The sequence below is a fragment of the Carassius gibelio genome, chromosome B13 (genome assembly GCF_023724105.1).
Source record: "Carassius gibelio isolate Cgi1373 ecotype wild population from Czech Republic chromosome B13, carGib1.2-hapl.c, whole genome shotgun sequence".
In the NCBI taxonomy this organism is placed as follows: Eukaryota; Metazoa; Chordata; class Actinopteri; order Cypriniformes; family Cyprinidae; genus Carassius; species Carassius gibelio.
Window position 1 is genome coordinate 4,642,877 of NC_068408.1, and position 22,607 is coordinate 4,665,483.

The window sequence follows — 22,607 nt, forward strand, 5'->3', positions numbered from 1 at the left end:
ATTCTCAACTAAAAGACGTTTGTCTTCATTTTTATCTATCTTAACCTCCTAATTTCAGTCCCTTTCATCCAACCACCTGAATTCATTCTGATTAATTCAATGCCTGATGGATACAATCAAGTCTCATTTTTTTCTTCAAACGCCCTGTTTCGCTGGAAAACACAATGTAACACAGATGTAAAGTGGTTTATGAACTAATTTCAGACTAAGTACATTAGTTTTAAACTAAAATAGGCCTAATATTTAGAGATGGACATATATCTTTTTTTCTTTGGCCAATATTAGAAATCGTTTTGAATTCATTGTACTGGTTAATACTGGATAAATAAACATTATTTTAACATTTAGATTATCTTCTAAACACAGTTTGTGGTCTGTAAGATTTTTTTTTTTTTAGATAAGTCTCATGCTCACCTAGGGCTGCATTTATTTTCAGTATCATTACTCCAATATTCAGAATCATATGATCCTTTAGAAATCAATATGCTGATTTGCTGCTCAATAAGCATTTGATATTATTATTAAGATTGAAAAAAGTTAAGATATTTCTGTGGAAACATTTTTAGGATTCTTTGATGAATAGAAATTAATAACAACATTTATTTAAAATCAAAACCTTTTGTAACATAAATTTCTGTTGACTCACTTTTCATCAATTGCATGCATCCTTACTGAATAAAAATATGTATTTCTTTACGTACCCCAAACATCTGAACGGAAGTGTGTAATAGATCCATATATAGGCTAATAGTGAATATAAAAAACACTTCAGTAACACTTAAATTGATACTGTCATATCCATAATGTTTTTGTCTATTGTGATTAATTTTATTTTTTTGTATTTTATTTTTAATTCATTGTGACATAATACAATTTCAGTATCAGCCATTTATTTGCTATCAGCCATAACTTGAAATTAAGTGTTGCTGGATATCGTTTTTGCTAGGTTGTCAGCTATTTAGTTAGCGCTCACTTACTTAACATTTGAAGACATAGAAAGACCTTTAAGACATTTATAGTGTGATGTATTTTTTCTATGTATTACAATCCCCAATATGATGTATTTCTGAGTGATAAGGTATGGAGGGTGAGAACTGATTGAATTAGGAATTGATTGGCTAATGCAAAGTGTCTCTTGTCAATGAGGTCTGTAGTACCTTATGATCAAACAGACTGATCAGTGTGTTGATAGCACCTCAGCGTTTGTGGGAATCACATCTACAATCTACAAATGGCTTATTTATAGCTGTCACTGTATGTTAAACTGTCATAGAATAAAGTATTTTAACATCAAAACAATTACACACTTTAACTTCAAACTTAATCAGATTTTCAAAGCAGAATTGGCATTTGCCAGATGATGTAATCTAGGATAAGGCTTATTCACCTCAGTACTGTCAGCTGTGCCGACGATCCTACAGCTGTTTCTGATCACAGTTCAGATGTCCCAGCCTCAGGGATGGATACGGTCATTTTGGATATGGATCACTTTATAAGAGATGCACTAATATCAAAGGTGTGCGCACACACCCACACACACACTTTCAGATCAAGGTCTGTATCTCTTTTCTATTTACACATGTTCTGCTATTCATCGCTCCAAACTGATGTGCACTTGGAGTTTGCCAAAGGGAAACACCACAGGCCTCAAGTCTGGAAAGCCCTGGCAAAGCCACTGAGGAATCCTGATGAACACAGAGAAATACAGTTAAAAAAAAAAAAAGTGTATAAAGATGCAGATAAAGGAAGCCATTGTTCGCCACACACAAGACGCCTTTGAGTTTGAGAAAATAGTACATGTAAGTCCTCACAGGCAAACTGTATTTGATGTTTAATTCGCTTTCTGTGATGCCACGGATGCCAATCGGTTATTTGCGCTCATCACATGAGTGTAATCTTTCTGCGCCTACAACCGGATTCTCTCTCAAAACATATATCACCATTACAGAAGTCTGTAAATGAAACTCATTCAATAGGTTATCCATTGATCTTCAGGACACAGGGCTGAAAATGACTTAAATAATTGCATCTGTCTCATCTATGTTTCATTTAAAAGAATCATTTGATTTATGCTTTTATGAAACTGTAATGGCACTATAAAAGAAGTGTAACCAAGAAGGACTATGCAGTCTATAATACCTGGGGAGTTACAGAGCGGGGATTTGTGAACCAATCATGTAAGCTGTAAAGGTAATATGACTAATCAGCACACAGTCTCAAACCCACAATACTTTTGTTATCGCAGTTTCTTGGGAGAATGCAATGCATTTAAGAGAAAAGCATCTTTCATGAGAAAATGCCAAGTTTCCCAGGAGATCGCACTACATACTTTTGTGAGAGAATGCAAAGCTTTTTGAGAGAATGCAGTACTTTTCCGAAATAATGCAAAGTTTCACAGGAGAAAGGAATACTTTTGCGAGAGAATACAAAGTTTCTCAGGGAAATGCAATACTTATGCGAGAGAATGCAAAGTTTCCCAGAAGAACGCAATACTTTTGTGAGAGAATGGAAAGTTTTGCAAAAGATTGTAAAGTTTCTTGGGAGGTCACAATACTTTTGCAAAAGATTGTAAAGTTTCTTGGGAGGTCATAATACTTTTGCAAAAGAATGCAAAGTTTCCCAGGAGATTACAATACTTTTGTGAGAGAATCCAAAGCTTTTTAAGAGAATGCAGTACTTTTGCGAAAGAATGCAAATGTTTCACTGGAGAATGCAATAGCCTACTTTTTCAAGAGAATGCAAAGTTCATCGGGAGAATGCAATACTTTTTGCAAGAGAATGCAAAGGTTCCAAGGAGATCATAATATATTTGCAAGAGAACACAAAGAAAGCAATACTTTTGTAAGGGAATGCAATGTTTCACAGGAAATTGCAATGCTTTTTTGAGAGAATGCAAATAATTTTGGGAGAATGCAATACTTTTGCGAAAGAATATAAACTTTATCGGGAGAATGCAAAGTTTCACAGGAGAATGCAATACTTTTGATAGAGAATGCAAAGTTTATCGGGAGAATGCAATACTTTGCGGAAGAACGCAAAGTTTCACAGTAGAATGCAATACTTTTGAAAGAGAATGCTAAATTTCTCGAGAGAATGCAAAGTTTCCCAGGAGATTGCAATAATTTTGTGAGAGAATGCAAAGGTTTTTAGGAGAATACAATACTTTTCTGAAAGAATACAAAGTTTCAAAGGAGAATGGAATAAATTACGAGAGAACACAAAACTTCTCAGGAGAATGCAATACTTTTGTGAGACAATGCAAAGTTTCCCAGCAGATCACAATTCTTTTGCGAGAAAGTGAAGCTTTTAAGGAGAAAGCAATACTTTCGCAAGAGAATGCAAAGTTTTCCAGGAGATCACAAAACTTTTGTTAGAGAATGCAAAGCTTTTTGAGAGAATGCAGTACTTTTGCGAATGAGTGCAATGTTTCACAGGAGAATGCAATAGCCTACTTTTGCAAGAGAATGCAAAGTTTCCAAGAAGATCGCAATACTTTTGTGAGAGAATGTAAAGAATTTTGGGAGAATGCAAAACTTTTCCAAAAGAAAGCAAAGTTTCTTGGGAGAATGCAATACATTTGCAAGAGAATGCAAAAGTAATGCAAAGTTTTCCAGGAGATTGGAATACTTTTGTGAGGGATTGCAAAGCTTTTTGGGAGCATACAAAACTTTTGCGAAAGAATGCAGTTTTCACAGGAGAATAGAATACATTTGTGAGAGAATTGAACGTTTCTCAGGAGAATGCAATACTCTTGCAAAAGAACACAAAGTTTCTCGGGAGAACACAATACTTTTGCAAAAGAATGCAAAGTTTTGCAGGAGAATGCAATACTTTTGCAAAAGAATGCAAAGTTTTTTAGAAGATTACAATAGTTTTGCAAGAGAATACAAAGTTTCTCGAGACAACAAAATACTTAAGCAAAAGAATGCAAAGTTTAATACTTTTGCAAAGTTTTTCAGAAGAAAGCAATACTTTTGCAAGATAAACTTTTCTGAGAAAACTATATTATTAGGTATAACACAATATTTTAGCACAAGAACACAAATGCAATACTTTTGTGAGAGAATGCAACATTTCTTAGGAGACCTTAATACTTTGGGGGGAATGTAATACTTTTGCAAAAGAATGCAAAGTTTTGCAGGAGAATGCAATACTTTTGCAAGAGAGCACACAGTTTATGGGAGAATGCAAAGTTTCTCAGAGGATCAAAATACCTTTGCAAGAGAATGCAAAGTTTTCGAGAGAACACAACACTTTTGCAAAAGAATCAGATCAGAATACTTAAGCTAAGTTTCTCCGAAGAAAGCAATACTTTTGCAAGAGAAACTTAACTGAGAGAACACAATACTTCTAAGTTATAACGCAATACTTTTGCACAAGAACACAAAGTTTCTCAGAAAAATACAATAGGAGACCTCGATACTTAGGGGGTAATATTTTTGAGAGAGAATAAAAAGTTTTAAAGGAGAATGCAATACTTTTGATAGAAAATGCAACATTTCATGGCAAGAATGCAGTACTTTAGCAAGAGAGTGCAAAGTTTCTCTGGATAACAATACTTTCATTGAAGAATGCAGTAGGTTTATTAGAAGAACAATACGTCTGGGGGCACACAATACTTTTGCAGGAGAAAGCAAAGTTTCTAATAAGAACAGAGTTTTTAGCTAAATTAAAACAGTTCTTTGAATTGTCATCATATTTCGCAATATTACTGTTTTTGATCAAATAAATACAGCATCGGAGAGCAGAAGACACTTCTTTCAAAAACATACAAAATCTTACTGATGCCATACATTTAAACAGTAGTGCATCTTCATACATTTTGCATATCACAGATTATTGTATAAGCAGTATGCTAAATATACATGTGTTTCTTGAACCAAGAATTTATATCTGGCTTCATATCCAAGATAAGCAAAAACAGAGAGACAGAAAAGCCTAAGGTTAAGTAACACAATTCTCCATGAATCCTCATCTGCTAGTAAACAGATCAAGACATCCTTCCAGTGATTTAAATGGCCAATGGGATCATAAGCAGGCACCAGTCAGACATGACAGATGTTTGTCACTCTGGGGTAACCAGTAAAAACACCTCCAGCAGTGTTTCATTCATGACTATGGCTCTAGTGGATTGTGGCACAAAGATTTGAGGAGAAACTGTTGAATGGCATTCTTCAGCTCTCAATGGAAGCTTATTTCTCCATATTTGAAAAATGGGCTCTATATGAAGTCAAAGTTTCCAATGAGCAGCTCAGATATCAAAGGGTTTGATTTGTGTGGCCCCCTCTGTCTAATCACCCGCAGCCAATACTGCCACTGAGAACAAAAGCAGGAAATCATAAACACGGCATGGCTCTAATTCTCAACACATCAAGCTTTGAAAGCAGCTGCCCAAAGCCAATTACCCCTGCTCCCCCCACCAGGATAATTCATAACATATTCATTTATGCAGATGCCAGAGATCTCTGATACATGTTTAGTCCTATACGGGCATTTATACTGTAGAAGCTTGTTTCTGGTATGGGATAAAACTATTTAAAAAGGTAACTGCGACTTTCTCACAATTCCGATTTTTCTCACAATTCTGAGAAAAAAGTCAGAAATGTGAGAGATCTTGAATACACGAATGCAAAGCTGCTGGAGATAAACTAAAAATATATATACAAAGAAATGAATAATAAGAACTGTGAGAAAAAGTTGCAGGTGCCTTTATAATTTTGTATTTTGTGGCGGCAACTGCGAGATTTAAACAGAATTCAGAGAAAAAACGATTAAAAAAATGTAAAACTAGAAAAAATTGAAAGTAAATTTTCTACACAATTAACTTAATTGAAGTTGTATTTGTATTATTTTTTATTGTATTGTGGAAATGGGCTTCTGTAGTCCTCAGAATACAATATTAGCTTGTACTGTATATTTAAACAGAGTCTCATTTATGAGGTCTTAATGAATGTGAAACACTGCACATCTGATGAACCATTTTGTTTAAATTGTTTACATTTTTGCATTTGGCAGATGCCTTTTACCAAAGCAACTTACACTGCACTCACGTTATACATTTCCCTGTAAATTGAATCCATGATATGGGCGTAGCCACAAGAATGCTCAAACAGAGTAAAACAGAATAAATCATTCTACAAAGTTCTGCAAATTTTTTTACAGGAAAAGTTGAATTGTGGCAGTCTGGGAAGATTTCTGATTCACTTTGAAGTTGGTTCAGGTCACAAGTCTTTTCTCTTTACTCTTGACGCTTGAGGGCAACGAGGCCCGACAGCAGATGATGGAGATAAAGCATTAATTGAGCCTTTTGACACTTTGATGTTGCACGAGTCTTCATGCAAAAGATAAATTATCACGCTCACAGTTCTCACAGTCACTGATGCAGTCGCTTAATCACGCATTATCTTCTCAATATATGCTGTAATAAAGGCAGTGAATGTATGTATTTTATATTCCAGTAAATAAATGTTAAATAAAACTGTCTGGAGTCAATTACTTTCAATTCATATATAACTTTACAGATGAATGTGCTCATTTTTAAGAACAATTCACAGTAGAATTAGCCACCATAACTATTTCAGAAAGATGATGGCACAGTGTTTTTAGTTTTTGGTATTATATGTCAGTTATTATAGTTTTGCATTTTATTTCTGTAATAATTAAATTTTTTACTAATAAAGTGTTTTAATGTGCTTTAGTTTTCTTTAATTTGTGTTTTTATTTTTATTTATCTATATTGCTTAAATTATTTTTAGTAATTTGAGTATCTTAATCATTTATATTTTCATGTTTTTTTTATCTACTTCAACATTTTAGTTAATGTCTTGTTACTAGTCATTTCTTTATTATTTGTGAAATCTATTTCTCAGTACCACACCATTATTTTTAAAGTGTAGTACTAAGATTTTATTTTATTTCAGCTTAATTTCCATTATTAAACACAGTTTTTAATAGTTTTGGTAAACATTACTGAACTCTAATTCCTTCAAGTCTACTAAACTAAACTATTGTCTACTATTATTATAACTAAATACCATACAGTATATACTGTATACTGCCAAGTACTGTGATTACAGTTAATCTGTGAGGCATTGTTTCATCACAAATGTTTCAAACAGTATATTTTCACATGACCATTACTTTGCATGAGAGCGCTGTCCAGATACCATCTTGGAAATAAAAATGTTTTTTCATTTTAAATTTGATTTTGCGTTTAACATCAACAAAACACTTTCCAGTCACATCTGTTAACCAACCAGAATCAACAATTCACCAATGCTGTGGCATCATCTTGCTTAGGCTACATTATGAGTCAACATAAATTCAAAGGTTTTTCATTTCATTTTTTTTTTTGTATTAATTTTTTTTTTATTGGAGTTGATGTCAACTGCTGAGGAAATGAATTAATTTACACAGTAAAACATTGACACTGCAGGCAAATATTTTTACCTGAAATAAAAATAACAGTTTTAAAGGATAAAATAATAATAATTCACAAGACCACTACAGAGAAGACAAATCTCAAAGAAGCATTTCTTAGAAATATCTGTACATGACTTCTTGTTGCTATGCGATTGGGGAGGGTTATCCATAGTAACAGTGTCCATAGTTACACGGCTGTTCCACGTTCTGTTTGATCTCTGCAGTGTATTTGTAGCATTTCTTTCATTGATAGAATCGATGTCAGCATCATCACTGTAAGCCCTGCGGCGACTGTATTTTGAGCGCTTTTCACTCCTAAACACACAAAGAGACATTTATGGAGATTAGACATGCAAGAAAGAATGTTTAATGCAAGAAATAAAACAGTAAAATCTAGTTAAAAATAATCTAGGATAAAAATTAATTATATATATATATATATATACCGCAAAATAAAGTAGATTAAAGCTATATTTATTATTTATATAATTTTATTTCAATAAAAAACAAAGCTAATAAAATGACAAACTAAAACAATTATTATTTTAATTCAAATAATTAATAAATATGATAAATGAGACTAAAATGTCACTGACCTTAGGAAACATAATGGTCAAAAACAACACAGCAAAATCATCACGCAAACAGCACACATCAGCTAGATTACCCAGCTGTACTCCTCGGCCATTCATTTCCCAGTTTGATGCTTCAACAGACAATGTCAGTTTTCAAAGTCCTTCAAAGAGACTCACATGCCCCCCACAAACACACAGACAGTTCTTCAAAAATCTTCAAAGCATGTTTGTGCGTCACAATCTGGCAGCCATAGCCCTGTCTAATGTCTCTCAGAAGCTAAAAGCAGCTCCTCCAAAATAGAAGAATGCCATTTAGCGCATAAACAAACCCTCGCCGGCGCACACATCCATGTGCAACAGGCACGCAACGGCACAAACACATCTGGAGTGAGGAACAAACACAGAAGGCCGTGCTCTCAGAGAGCTCTAAAACTGGCTGCAACATCACATTCAAAAGAGCCGCTCTCTGCATTAACTCTGATGGAGGAACACGAGGTGTGCTCGCCAGGTGATTCTGCAGTGTCAGATCTGAAATCTAACAGATTCCCTGCAGCTTGCCATGAACACAAAGTCAACACAGATTCTTACTCTTTCTCCACCATGCGCTCAATGCTCTTCTTAGACGAGATGTGAGTGCCGTGAATCACTGTTGGAGGTGGGGTGGAAATCTTCTCCACTAGGAGCAAAAGAGACACGTGCAAATCATCAGGGTTTTATTTCTTTATTATTACACAAATAGAACAGCAATAAAATTGGACTTTTGCACTTCACTTAGGCTTTATTTCTTATCATAATCATAAAAACACTGATTTGTGAAGCAAATAGTTTTTCCTGTTATAGCACTTTATTTTTCTAGCAGTGATTATACACAATCACAGAAAATATTGTACAGGCTTGTTGTTAATGTGAGTTAATATGTTTCTTTCAAATGAATGCTGTTTTTTTTTTTTTTACATTCTATTTATCTATTTGCTACATTTTGTGTTTATTTTATGTACACTATTGTTCAAAAGTTTACAATTATACAATACTAATACAATTAAGTCATTAATACATTTATTCATAAATTATGCATTAATTTCATCAAAAGTCACAAAATAATTTCAAATAAATGCTTTCCATTCATTAAAGTATCCAGAAAATCAATTACAGTTTTATCAAGAATATGAAGCTGCTCAACTGTTTTCAACGTTGATAATGAGAAGAAATGTTTCTTGAGCAGCAAATCAGTATATCAGAATGATTTCTGAAGAACGTGACACTGAAGACTGGAGGAATGATGCTGACAATTCAGCTTTAAACAGGAATAAATGACAGATTAAGTTTTTTTTATTATAATATTAATTCACAATACATGACTGTTTTTTGGAGCAAAGAAATGTAGCCTTGGTAAACGAGGTTATTTTTATTTTTTAAAGATAAAAAAAACAACAACTAGGAAATTAAATTTTTTACAATATTTGTTCAAACATCATAGTCTCAAATTAAAAAATTACCACTGGGGATCAAAATTGGTCTCGATTTTCATTTTCCCTTTGACTATCTATCTTCACTGGGAACGTTATAATCGCCATTTATACTCTATCACAGAAAATCTTCATATGACAATAAAAGTCTGTTGTGTCTGTTTCCATTATCAATCCATAGTCTTGTATTAAAAACAGCCAGCTCTTTCTGAAGTAGAATGAATATTATATGAAGTCTCACCACTCCTTTCTCTGTCTCTCATAGTTGTCCATATCTGCTCCGTCAGTCTCTGGTACTGTCTCAGCTGGGCCTCAGCATAACCTACACACACACACACACACACACACACACACACACACACACACACACACACACACACACAGCTGTGGGGGTCTGAGAGGGGAAAGGGGCTCTTCTGATAATAATTACCAGAACCAATGATACCCAGGCGTGAAACACAAACTCTGCCTGTTTTCATTTTCACATATTTAGCGTCACACATGGTAGCCACATTCCCTCTCCCCCTCAGCCAATCATTGAAGCTCCTCATTAACCTGACGAGCATTTCATACCTGAGAATCCTTGATCTGGGTTTTTCTTCTTTTTCTTTCTCTTCCATCTCTCTGCATCTTCAGCGCTGATCTCCAGGAGCTTTGCACGGTCGTAGTTCTCACCTTGATCTGCACACTCCTGACAAACAAACACGATTAACAGCTTTACAAACTCCTCACACGCCACATAATCAGAATTAGTGCTTGACTGATATCAATTGATTTAATGGCCGATACTGGCACATAGAGAGCAGAGAGGAAAAATAACAGCAAATACACTACCGTTTAAATGGTTGGGCTCAGTAACTTTTTTTATTAAATAGTACTTAAATAGTACTTTTATTCAGCAAAGATGCACTAAATTGATCAAAAGCGAGAGAAATTTATATTTTTGGAAATAATAACTCTTTCAAATTAATGCTGTTCTTTTGAGATTTCTATTCATCAAAGAATCCTAAAAAAAAGGTTTCCAAAAATACAGGCGGCGTGACTGTTATAACAACAATGCTGAAAACTCACAGAAATAAATGACATTGTAAAATATACTCAAATATAAAATTTCTGACACCACACATTTGAACAGTTGGGTATGTACAGAAAAAAACATTAACACTCAATACACTTATAAAGATTCAAAATGTTTTTAACTGGTTTGTATGCGTGTAGTAACTCAGTGTTTTCTGAAACTTGAAATGATCAGACACAATCAAAATACATCTTCTTTTAGATCTTTGGGGACTGGTTTTAGTTTTAAATATTCAACATAACTATAATAACAGGAAGTGCTTACAGAATTATTTTTTTTCCCCTTAGATAAAGCATATCATCTACTAACATCAGAAAACATGTAAATCTATAACAAAACATGACTTTTTAAAAGCTTGGGCTTCACCAGCTTTGTGAGTTTGGTCACTATGTGTGTCCATTCACAAACAGCATGTAGTGTTTGTGTTACCATTATTTTTGCAACTCTCTACCTTTCTTCTTTTGGTCCACCATGAGTTTGTACTCCAGATGGGCTTTCTTGGCCTCCCAGTTAGCCAGCAGCTTCAGCCTCTTGCCCTCCTCATGATGATTCAGCTTACGAGCCTCATTCTGTCAACGGAACGCAATCACATTTCATACACGTCAATAGAACCAATTCTGTAGTGCTGTGTGTCAGTGGCTTGCAATGTCACGTTTAAGTCTTCACCAACTACACTAAAGCACCTTTCACATGACATACGTCAAGAATTCAACACATGGCTCACCTTCCTCTTAAAGCAAGATACCACAGGGGAATAGGGTAAAGCAACATAGCCTTAAATCTAAAATCTGAGCAGTATACGACTAATAAAAAAAAAATATGTCTGCAAATGTCTTTTGAGGGACCCCCTTGAAAATGAGAGGTATGATCTCAAAGTGCAATCCTTTAAATATATATATATATATATATATATATATATATATATATATATATATATATATATATATATATATGGATTTCTTGAACGGTCTTATCTTAAAATCCAAACACAAGCAGCCACAGGAGTTAAATGTTGCTACCAGGTGGAAAAGCTGATCTCATCTTACCATTTGTGATACATCCTCTTTTTTTTCCCAGGTATGTCCTGGCCAGGTTTCCTAAATGGCCAGAAATGACTGGGTTTTGGCTCAGTTTTCCTATTGCTTTCATTCTTGCTGAAGTTAATGACTTAAGAGTAATCTGACCAATAGCATGCTTCATTGTACATAACCAACCAGTCGTGGTGATTGTGAGAAAGTGGAATCTACAGAGTACAGTGAAAGCAATGTAAATACAAATGCATATAATGTATGAGGACTGTAGAGAGCACATCCATGTGAAAATGAAGCCAAAACCAGGACATCTGGACAAATCACATAGCTTAGGACAGATTTAATACCAGAGCATTACTAAAGGGGTGTTAGTTTCATAAGGGTCCATTTTTTTCAAAACTGAGATTTATTAAAAGCTGAATAAATAAGCTTTCCATTGATGTATGTATGGTTTGTTAAGATCGGACAATATCTACCTGGGATACAACTACTTAAAAAAAAAAATCTGGAATTTGAGGTTGCAAAATAATCCAAAAATCACCTTTAAAGTTGTCCAAATGAAGTTCTTAGCAATTAATATTACAAATAAAATAAGTTTTGATATATTCACAGTACAAAATGTAAAAAATATTCTTATGGTACATGATATTTGCTTAATATCCTGATGATTTTTGGTTTATATGCAACATTTCTCATTTTAACCCATAGAGTGAATTGTTGGCTATTGCTACAAATATACCTGTGCAACGTAAGACTCCAGGATCACAAACAGTCAGAGCTCATGGATTCCACTGATGTGAGGTAAACCTTTCTTGAAATGAAGCTCTCTGAACTTTCTGAGTCTCTCTTCTTTCCTCTTCATTGCAGTGAGCAACAACCTGCACAGTGAATGTACCACAAACAAGGCTTAATAATGTCACTTCAGTGATAGCTACAACATAACATCAAACATCAAATCAACAACATTTATCACACAGAGACTGATGTTAGCATCTTTAGCTATGACTATAAGAACAGCGTTCTGATAACCGACATGCTAAAACGATAATTTTACGAGTACGTTATAGACTGCTTCTCAAAAATGATATATAATATATAAACAATAAAGATACATGTTAGGTTAACTATTACATAATTTTGAACGGGTGTTTTTGTTTACCTCTGGGCTAGACGCCATTGCAAAAAGGAAGTACGTCACGCTTTTCAGTTCGACTGAGGTCTACTTACCTAATATATAGTTCCGCTTGGCCATATTAATAATCAGACAGCAAATAATAAAAACTAGCAATAATAAAAATGTGTTAATTATTATTCAGTTGATGAGTTCTAGTTTGCTTTCATCTGCTCAAAATTTCTGTTTAATTATATTATTAACGCTTTGTTTTTCAATTTATTATTAAATTACACAAACACACACACAATTTGTTATTATATGTATTAATAAATGTACATATATAATTGTATTTATTTAATTTATTCATTTATTTTGCTTGTCTGACCTTTTGTGTGTGTGTAGGCACATGTTTTTTTTTCTCTTCTGTAGATACTCTGTAATGCTGTCCTGAAAAAGTTTGTATAGTTTAATTAATTTTTTTAAATAATAATAATAATAATAATAATTAAAAAAAGTAAATAAAGTAGGTAGACATTTTTGAATAAAGTATAGTAATCCTCTAATCCCTATGTTTTTTTTATTATATTTATATATTGATATAATAATATAAAGTTGCGGTGGTTCAAACACAATGGCTCTCACCTCATCTGCTATGTGTCATTAACATGAACTCTGCTGCTCCTCTGGTCTGATTATAATAATTAAGTTCTTTTTAAGAGGATGTAATTAACCAAAGTTTACAGATTCAGATTAAAGCAGCCTCTAGATCAGAAGCCACACTAATGAACTGATGTGCTTGTTCTGCAATCCAGATGGAACGTAAACCAAACCACCCTCAAACACACAAGACCTAACGGCTAGAGAGTGCCTTTTATGATATTTTAAATTTGCCATAACAATTTCATTTGGTAGAAACTTAGTTTAATTTAGTAAATATTTTCTGGAAATCTAGCAAAAAAAAAAAAAAAAAAAAAAAAAAAAAAAAAAACCTGGATCCTGCCACTGGGGTATATTTGTAGCAATAGCCAAAAAAACATTGTTTGGGTCAAAATTATAGATTTTTCTTTTATGCCAAAAATCATTAGGATATTTAATAAAGATCATGTTCCATTAAGACATTTTATAAATGTCCTACAATAAATATATATAAACTGAATTTTTTGATTAATAAAATGCATTGCTAAGAACTTTATTTGGATAACTTTTAAGGTGATTTTTTAAATATTTAGATTTTCTTGCACTCTCAGATTCAAATAGTTGTATCTCAGCTAAAGAGTGTCCTATCATAACAACCATAAATCAATAGAAAGCTTTCAGAGGATGTATAAATCTCAATTTCGGAAATTGACCCTTATGATGATTTTATGGTCCAGGGTCACATATGTGTGTGAGTGAATATATACAGTGATAATTTGTCATTATATTATAGTACATATGTTATCACTCTTAACTGTGCTTTTTTAATTCATTATATGTATATGTATTAATCAAGAAATAATTTGGCAGTAAATGGAGAAAGATTCTCTTTGCAGTCATGTGGTGTAGTTCCAGCATTTTCCAGCAGAGGCTAACTCAGCTAACCTTTAGATTCATTAGGCACATGGCATGTACTGTACAGCTCAGGTGTCTGAGTTATGAGTATTTCAAGTCATGTACATCCAGGAAGGAACAGTGTCAGATAGTTCAGAAAGATGACAAAAGTGAAATAAGGCAGAATAAATGGATGGCACTCACACGAGGTCAAGCTTGAAATGTGTACAGTGCAATAATGCTTGCTGTTTCACTTACTGTATTCAAAAGAGATTGTGTGTGTGGCCTGCTGTGTATATTGACAGTATTGAGAGAATACATTCAGCTGCATTCCATTACAAACTACATAAACTATTGTGTTGTTTGATTAATGGATGCATCCTCTATTTTGAATCATGGCTCAGATGATGTTCACAGTGTTCAGCTGCCTGACATCTGGGTTGTAACTGCTAGAGAAAACACAGCCAATAAAATCATGCCGTTTCCCTAATTACTATTTCTTTCATTTCCACTGCCAATGAGCAAAACGTGGACAGGCCAAACCAAACAAAGCTCTGACTGCAGCATGCCAGCTCAGTTACCCACCGACGGAGGGTCCAAACACGGACACACAGAGTATTGTTAGGTGGGCTGATTATGAAGTGTCAAACCCAATTCTGATGATCCCATTTGAGCATTATAAAAGTAATATCTGGAATAGCTACTGCAATAGAAATCAACATTGACAGAATATGTAAATGGGAAAATAGACAATACAATACACTTCTTTCATGAGGGCACAGTTGTGTGGCAAACTGCTCTCTCAGGAAAAAAGGTACAAAATACTTTTTTTTCTGTGAATTGAATGTCTTATTTCTTACTTTGAACTAAAAACTGAACTTAAATTCTTTCATTTGACCTGAATTTGAACGAAGGTAGAAAACAGGATTCCAGTTTACATTTGAATTCCAAAGGAAATTTTATTTTTCAACATTTTTCAAAACTTTCATTTTAAGAAAATGTTGATTCTGGGTTTCATAAAACAAATTTATTTATTTTTGAAATGTGAAGGTTCATAGGCCTTGCAGATGGATAAATATTTTTACACTTTGTGTTTATTTTTTTATACACTATTGTTCAAAAGTTTGGGGTCAGTAGTTTTATTTATTTTTATTATTCTTTAAAGAAATTAATACCATTATTGATTAAGGATGCATTACATTCATCAAAACTGGCAGCAGAGACATTTATAATGTTTCAAAATACATTACAAAACAATGTTGAATGCAGCATTAGATAAAAACACGTACCTCACATCAAGACAGGATCCCGTGTTCAATGCGAATCACACACATTTCATCTCAGCAGTCCGGTAACTCAAGGCCATGTTGAGCACCAGGAATCATACACAACTCATCTGATCACACTTAATTCTCAGGACTGATTTTATGCTTTGGAAGTAAGTGATCATCACTTGTATCCCAGGGGCTTTTATGAGCACAACAGGAAGATAAATGTTCTTATAATTATGCCTATAAAATGAGTAACTCCAAAACGCTTTTGTATTTGAACACGAGGCGTTATATATATGCAGTGCCATTAACTTTGTCACATGGGATATTTCCGCTGTCAAAGTTAATATGAAATATCAGTTTGTCTGTGTATTTCTAAAAGAAGGCCATAGAGAGATGTATTCAGGCTCTCATCCTCATTAAATCACCAATTAAATGCTAAATAACACATAAAGAGGGGACACATAAAGAGATCCAGAGCATTGTGAGTAAACAACTTTCTGTCTCCTCGAGGAACACTGACAGATCTTCTGACTTTATTGATGTGTTTAGATGTTTAGAGAGCCAGAAAGACAAAGTGAGATGTGAAAAGGGAGACAAATGTACATATAAGCTTTCAGCATCTACTGCCTAGGGCTCTTTTTCCCAAAAGCATCGTGAGCCAAAGTTGATCACAGAAGTGGAGCTAGGATTAACTTAGGTTTGCAATGCTTTTGGGCAACACAGCCTAGTACGATACTTTCTAAGGTTGAATGCCATCTAAAACCTTATAAGTGACTGTTTAGTTGACTTGTTTTCTTTTTCAATTTACATGATGCTTTTTCTTTCTAGGCAGCAAGTCTGTGTGCCTAAATAAGTGTGTTGAGCTTTATAAGGCCCCAGTAAGCCTACAAACACATAAATACAGAAATATCGGCCACATAGCATGTTTACTCCGATATGTTTTATGCTATTTTTATAAATACATTTCATACAAATCATACAAAACATAAATTTTATACAAATAATACAAATTGTAAATTTTAAAAAAACAATGTAAATTGTGAATTACATTGAAAGCAATATGTTTACACTATAGTATAAATTATATAACAATAGTAAATAGGAAAAATACTAAGTAAAAGTGTATTTAATAAATAAATTATGTAAGTTTATGTATTATGCCATTTTTATGTACAAATCATGATTTTTTTTTTCATAAATGCAGATCACAAATGTGAAAAAATATGTAAATGTAAATTACATAATAAATGTCATAGAAATTACATAAGATAAATAACTGATATATGTTTATGATGTATGTGTATTTGTTATGTACAAATCATATGGAAATTAATTTAAAACAAAATGTAAAAAAATACAATGTGAAAGTATTTTCAAATATAAATAACAATATAAATACATCATATACATACATAATGTACAATATGAATAATAAATATGATTATTAAAATGAATATAAACTGCATTTATTTATCGTTTACAACCCATTAACTTTTGCAGCTTGAACTTTGTTTTTATTTTGAGGCATGAGGTCAGTCTGTGATACTTAGACCCTGATTTTTGTTCATAGCTGTGAAAAAAATGGGAATTCATTTCCTTACTCCGAAAACAAGTTGAACTCAAGGTGCTTGTCAATAGGGGGCGCCATGTAACACCAATATCAACTGTCTTTGAATAATGCAGAAAACTGAGCTTCTGATACTTGATATGTCTGATCATCTCTCTCTCTCTCTCTCTCTCTCTCTGTGTGTGTGTGTGTGTGTGTGTTTACTGCTGTTTTTCTCTCATAAGGACAGTTGTGATGGCATCGCCGTGAGCTTTGATTTCAGCCTGTTTCATTCATCTCATCTCATCGGCCGGAAATATTTACATTCTCAGATCCCTTAATCTTTAATGAAACAGGCATGAGGCTCTGTCTTAGATTTCAAAACAGAAAAGCCAAAGAACAAGAGGGAGCAGAGGCTGTGTTAGTCAAATATACAGCTAAATTTAGCTAAAGGCCTGCAAAACACTACTTTAGGTAAAAAAATTAAAAATTAAAATAAAAAAGAAGATGAACACTACTAGATGAACTAGTTTGCGGTTTCTATGTGTTTTTAAAAATGTTTTTCAAATGTTATGCTCATTAAGCCTGCATTTATGAAATCCAAAAAGCAATAAAAACAACAATATAGTGTATTTTATATATTTTAAAATATGTATTCCTTCGATGTAAAGCTGAAGTTGCAGCATCATTACTTCAGTCTTCAGTGTCACATGCTCTTTCAGAAATCGTTTTAATAATCTGATTTGCTTATTTATCTTTTGTAACATTATAAATATCTTTATTCTGATCAATTTCATGCATCCTTGTTTGGAAAAAAAATGCCCGGTTGACCAGAGGTACGAGTATTTGGGAAGAATACTGTATTTGAAAATAATAGTTATTTTTGTTGAAGCACTTTAAAACTTTGAAGCAGACAAGTGCAAAGTGGGGTGCGTTGGGCCCCTTTCCCCTTTTGTAAATGCAATTTATTTCAATATTTTATTTTATTTATCGCCATTTTATGTAATAAAATGGTCCACATGATGATGACCTTTCACCTGAAGATTTCATCCGGGACGATCCCTCACCACACGTTTCTCAAACAGAAGGCTGCTTCAAAGCCACTAGAAGGCCACTGTTTCTGCTTATCTTTTTGTCATCTCATAATATTTACTATATATTTAGGTAATGCTCACAGGATCGATTTGAAGGTTTGGAAGGCTTTGCCGACTGCACTGTATATGTATGAAATATGAATTTAAATAAATAAATGTGCACACACAAACACACACACACACACACACACACACACACGCACACACACACACAGTGAAAAAATCACTTAAATGATAATCAAATTCAAATTTGAGTAGTATCTGGATATTGATGATTGAACTTATTGGAATAACAGTTTTAGACAAACAGACTCACTTTTGGATTCTTTTCCCACTTTTGTTTCTTATACTGGCAGGTTCTAACATTTAACAGACTGCTGCTGAACTAATAGCCCATTTTTATCACATTATAATGTTTATTACATATTTAGGTATTGATCACAGGATAGATTTTAAGGTTTGATGGCTTTGGCCCCTGTGCTGTGTATGTATGAAATATGAATTCAAATAAATATAAAACATTTCTATCTAGTATATGTTTCTGTATTGTGTGTGAACGTGCTGTCAATTCCTATTTATTGGCATCATACATTAAAAAATAAAAAATTAAAACAGCTCTCTCTCTCTCTCTCTCTCTCTCTCTCTCTCTCTATATATATATATATATATGGAAGAACATTGCAATGGGCCTCTTGCCAAGTCAATTCAAATTTATTTTTGTATAGTGCTTTATGCCATATGTAATTGTGTCAAAGCAGCTTTACAAACAGGCAAACAGTGTGTTTAACTGAAATGAAGTACTTACCTGATCTTCTTCTTTGATCTCCATCGTCAGTCTCCCTTGTTGTCTCCATCATTAAGTTCCTGTAAAAACAGTAGTTAATTATGAATCTACCTGCCAAGACTGTGGTGTGTGAACTTACCTGTTTGTGCATGTTCATAAATGCATGCTTTTGGGTACCAAATATCTCAGTGCTTGTAGTTCCTAGAAACCGTATCAGCAAGCTTGGCTGTAAATATGAAGAGCTTATAATGAAAAAAAATTATATATATATATATGATTCACACACACACATACACACACACACACACACACACATGCACACACACACACACACATCCATTTAAAAGTATTGTTTTGGTTATACAGACAACCTTTTATTAATATTATACTAAAATGTTTTTCTAAAATATACAGTTGTGTTCAAAATTATGGTAAACAGCATCAAAAAAAGGCTGTGAAAATAAATCTGCATGATTACTCTTTTTGATCTTTTATTTAAAATTGCACAAAAGCCCAACCTTTAACTGGAAATGAAGAATTTAAAATTGGGGGATCTTATTATGAAATAAATTATTTTTCTCAAATACTCATTGGCCACTATTAATCATACCCTTTATTCAGCACTTTTTACATCCTCCTTTTGCCAAGATAACAGCTCTTGAGTCTTCTCCTACAATGCCTGTTACTGTAATGGATATTATTTTTGTTGTAGTTTTATGCATGACCATTTTAACAAAACTTTTATGATCTCGCCTTGGGCCCATTAAACAAACTGGCCTTGTGTAATTTTTTATGGGTATAGATTACACTTTTAAAAGAATAATAATAAAATCAGTTGAAAAGAAATGTCATACCAGCTGTTTGTTTGTTTGTTTGTTTGTTTTGCTGACACCAGCCCTAACTAATCTGCTTGACAACCAGCCCAACCAGGTTAACCACCTAAACCAGCTTGAACAAACTGTAGCTAACAATTAAACAATTCAAATAAACAATTTTCCAACAGGCAGTTTATTACTGGTCGTTTGTATTATCTGTATTATATCTTCCTTGTTAATTGTGATCCCAAAGAGCATCAAGATGAGATTGTCCAAGTTGGTTGATGAAGTGAAAGAAATGTATATCATTTAATTTTTAAAGAAAATATTAACAGTTATAATTAATTGAACTTCCAAAACATTCAAATAAACTATTTCACTTATATTTCTGTGTAAATTCACATTTTATGCCACACATGCAAACATGTAATATAATGTGAAGTGAAATATATATATATAGATAGAGAGAGAGAGAGATTATATATATATATATATATATATATATATATATATATATATATATATATATATATATATATATATATATATATATATATATATATATATATATAATGTACAATACACAGTGTGTACGTATTTTTATGCTTTTAGAGCATTACATATTTAGAAACACAGTCTAAAGAAATCCATTGTGAGTCAAGTCTCGGGTGGCACACAGTTGCTGTTTATAGAGCATCATTGTCAGACAAACTGACACAAATTTGACCTTTTACTCCACCTCAAACCCTGTGCATCATATTTCTAAATTTGAGTTAAGACTTTTGTTCACCTTCACAGATGATGTAAATGAGTAAACTCACTGCATGCTGCCAGAGAGGAGCTCAGCTTGTCAATGAACCGTGCGTCTGTTTGTCTTAACGCTCACTTGTCATGTCTTTCTTCCCTCTCTCTATTATGTCTGTGTGTGATCATAGGATATCCTTGCAGCAGAGGCTGGAAACGATTATATCATCTCTGCTGATGCTCTTTCATCTGTGTGGAAACATCCCGAATCAGCCCGACCGGGAGGATGAAGCGGCACGGAAAATCAAGCTTCTGAGAGCTGAATCAGAGCTTGCTGGAGTTTGATGGGAGTGTTTAACCGCAGTAAGTAAGCAGCCGTAACGAAGAGAGACGGGAGTTTTTAAAGGGCTACATACGAGGGCTTTCTGGGACACATTAAGCAGCTCTGTGGTCCGCTGAATGACTCTGTCCCGCCTACCGTGTTTAACAGGCTCTCATGTGCGTGGCGAGGGGTAGTTGGATGCCCCTGTGCCAACTCGTGCCGTATGATCTCACTTCCCTTCTGGGTTATAGTGGTTTTAGATTGGCCACCGGTCGTTGTGACGATTTGTGGCCCAGTGGGAAGCCAGGGACTTTGCAGGCCTCTGTTTTTTATGGAGCGATGGTTTAAACACTGTGTCTAAGCAGGAAGCCAGACGGCTGCCTGCGGTCAGAAACTTCTCCATCCTCTATCCCTTTTTTCCTGTTCTCCTTTAACACATGGATTGATAGAGTACATTTCCAAACTCACACACACACACACACACACACACACACACACACACACACACACACACACACACACACACACACATGTCTGGTCAGCTATCCTTGTGGGGAGTCTCCATAGGTGTAATGGTTTTTATACTGTACAGACCGTATTCTCTATCGCCCTACACCAACCCTACCCCTAAACCTAACCCTCACAGGAAACTTTCTGCATTTTTAGATTTTCAAGAAACTTCATTCTGTGTAATTTATTAGCTTGTTTACCCGTGGGGACCTCAATTTAGGTCCCCACCGTGACACGAGTCCCCATGAGTCTGTGTGTATTCAGGTTTAAGTCCCCACCAGAATAGAAAAACAAGTACACACACACACACACACACACACACACACACACACACACACACACACACACACACATACCAGACACACACACACACACACACACACACACAGTTTCAGAATAGATCTATCTATCTATCTATCTATCTATCTATCTATCTATCTATCTATCTATCTATCTATCTATCTATCTATCTATCTATCAGCAGGGAATATAGAAAAGTATTTAAAGAATAATACTGATAGTTTTAATTAAGTTATTGACATTTGATGCATACCTGGCCTTGCTAGTTCCACAGACTACACACACACACACACACACACACACACACACACACACACTCTCATGCTCACAGCATTTTTGTTGGATCAGAGAATGTGTGTGTGTGTGTGTGTGTGTGTCTATTTATGAGTATGAACTAGTGTGTGGTGGTTGATGATTGACAGCAGAGGAAGTGGGAGCGAGGTTGGCAGTCACACACTGGAAATGCGTGAGTGGCGCCAGAAGAGTTTTGTCTGGCTCACACACACCTGCTAACCAAACCAGCTCTCATCTGTAGCCAATACTAAGAGTGTGTGTTAGCCCTGTGCTGTGTGTGTGTCCTGTTCAGAATTACAGGGTTTTGAGCTTTGACAGGATCCTTTGATTTAGAAGCTTGTAATTAATATTCCGTCTAACATAAGATTAATTCCAGTTATTGATCGGTGCATCAGAAGCGATCATCTACGCTAGTTTCTCATCAGCTCATGTTCTCTCGCTGTCATATGTTGGGTGTACAGATCTATTCTGGTTATACTGTACATCACTCACATTGTTTCTTTTTAGATCAGTACTTCAGCATGCACAAAAATATGGAAAATATTAAAATATATCTGCAATCTAAAATAAGGTTTTCTCCTTTAATATATTTTAAAATGTAATTTATTCCTGTGATGCAAAGCTGAATTTCTGCATCAGTACTCCAGTTTTCAGTGTCACATGATCCTTCATTCTAATATGCTGATTTTTTTTATTCAAGAAATATTT

General features: G+C 34.1%; 1 pseudogene; it reads right to left on the minus strand.

Annotated features, from left to right (window-relative positions):
* Nucleotides 1-5,835: 5,835 nt before the first annotated feature.
* Nucleotides 5,836-18,959, minus strand: LOC127970447 (pre-mRNA-splicing factor syf2-like; annotated as a pseudogene).
* Nucleotides 18,960-22,607: the final 3,648 nt, after the last annotated feature.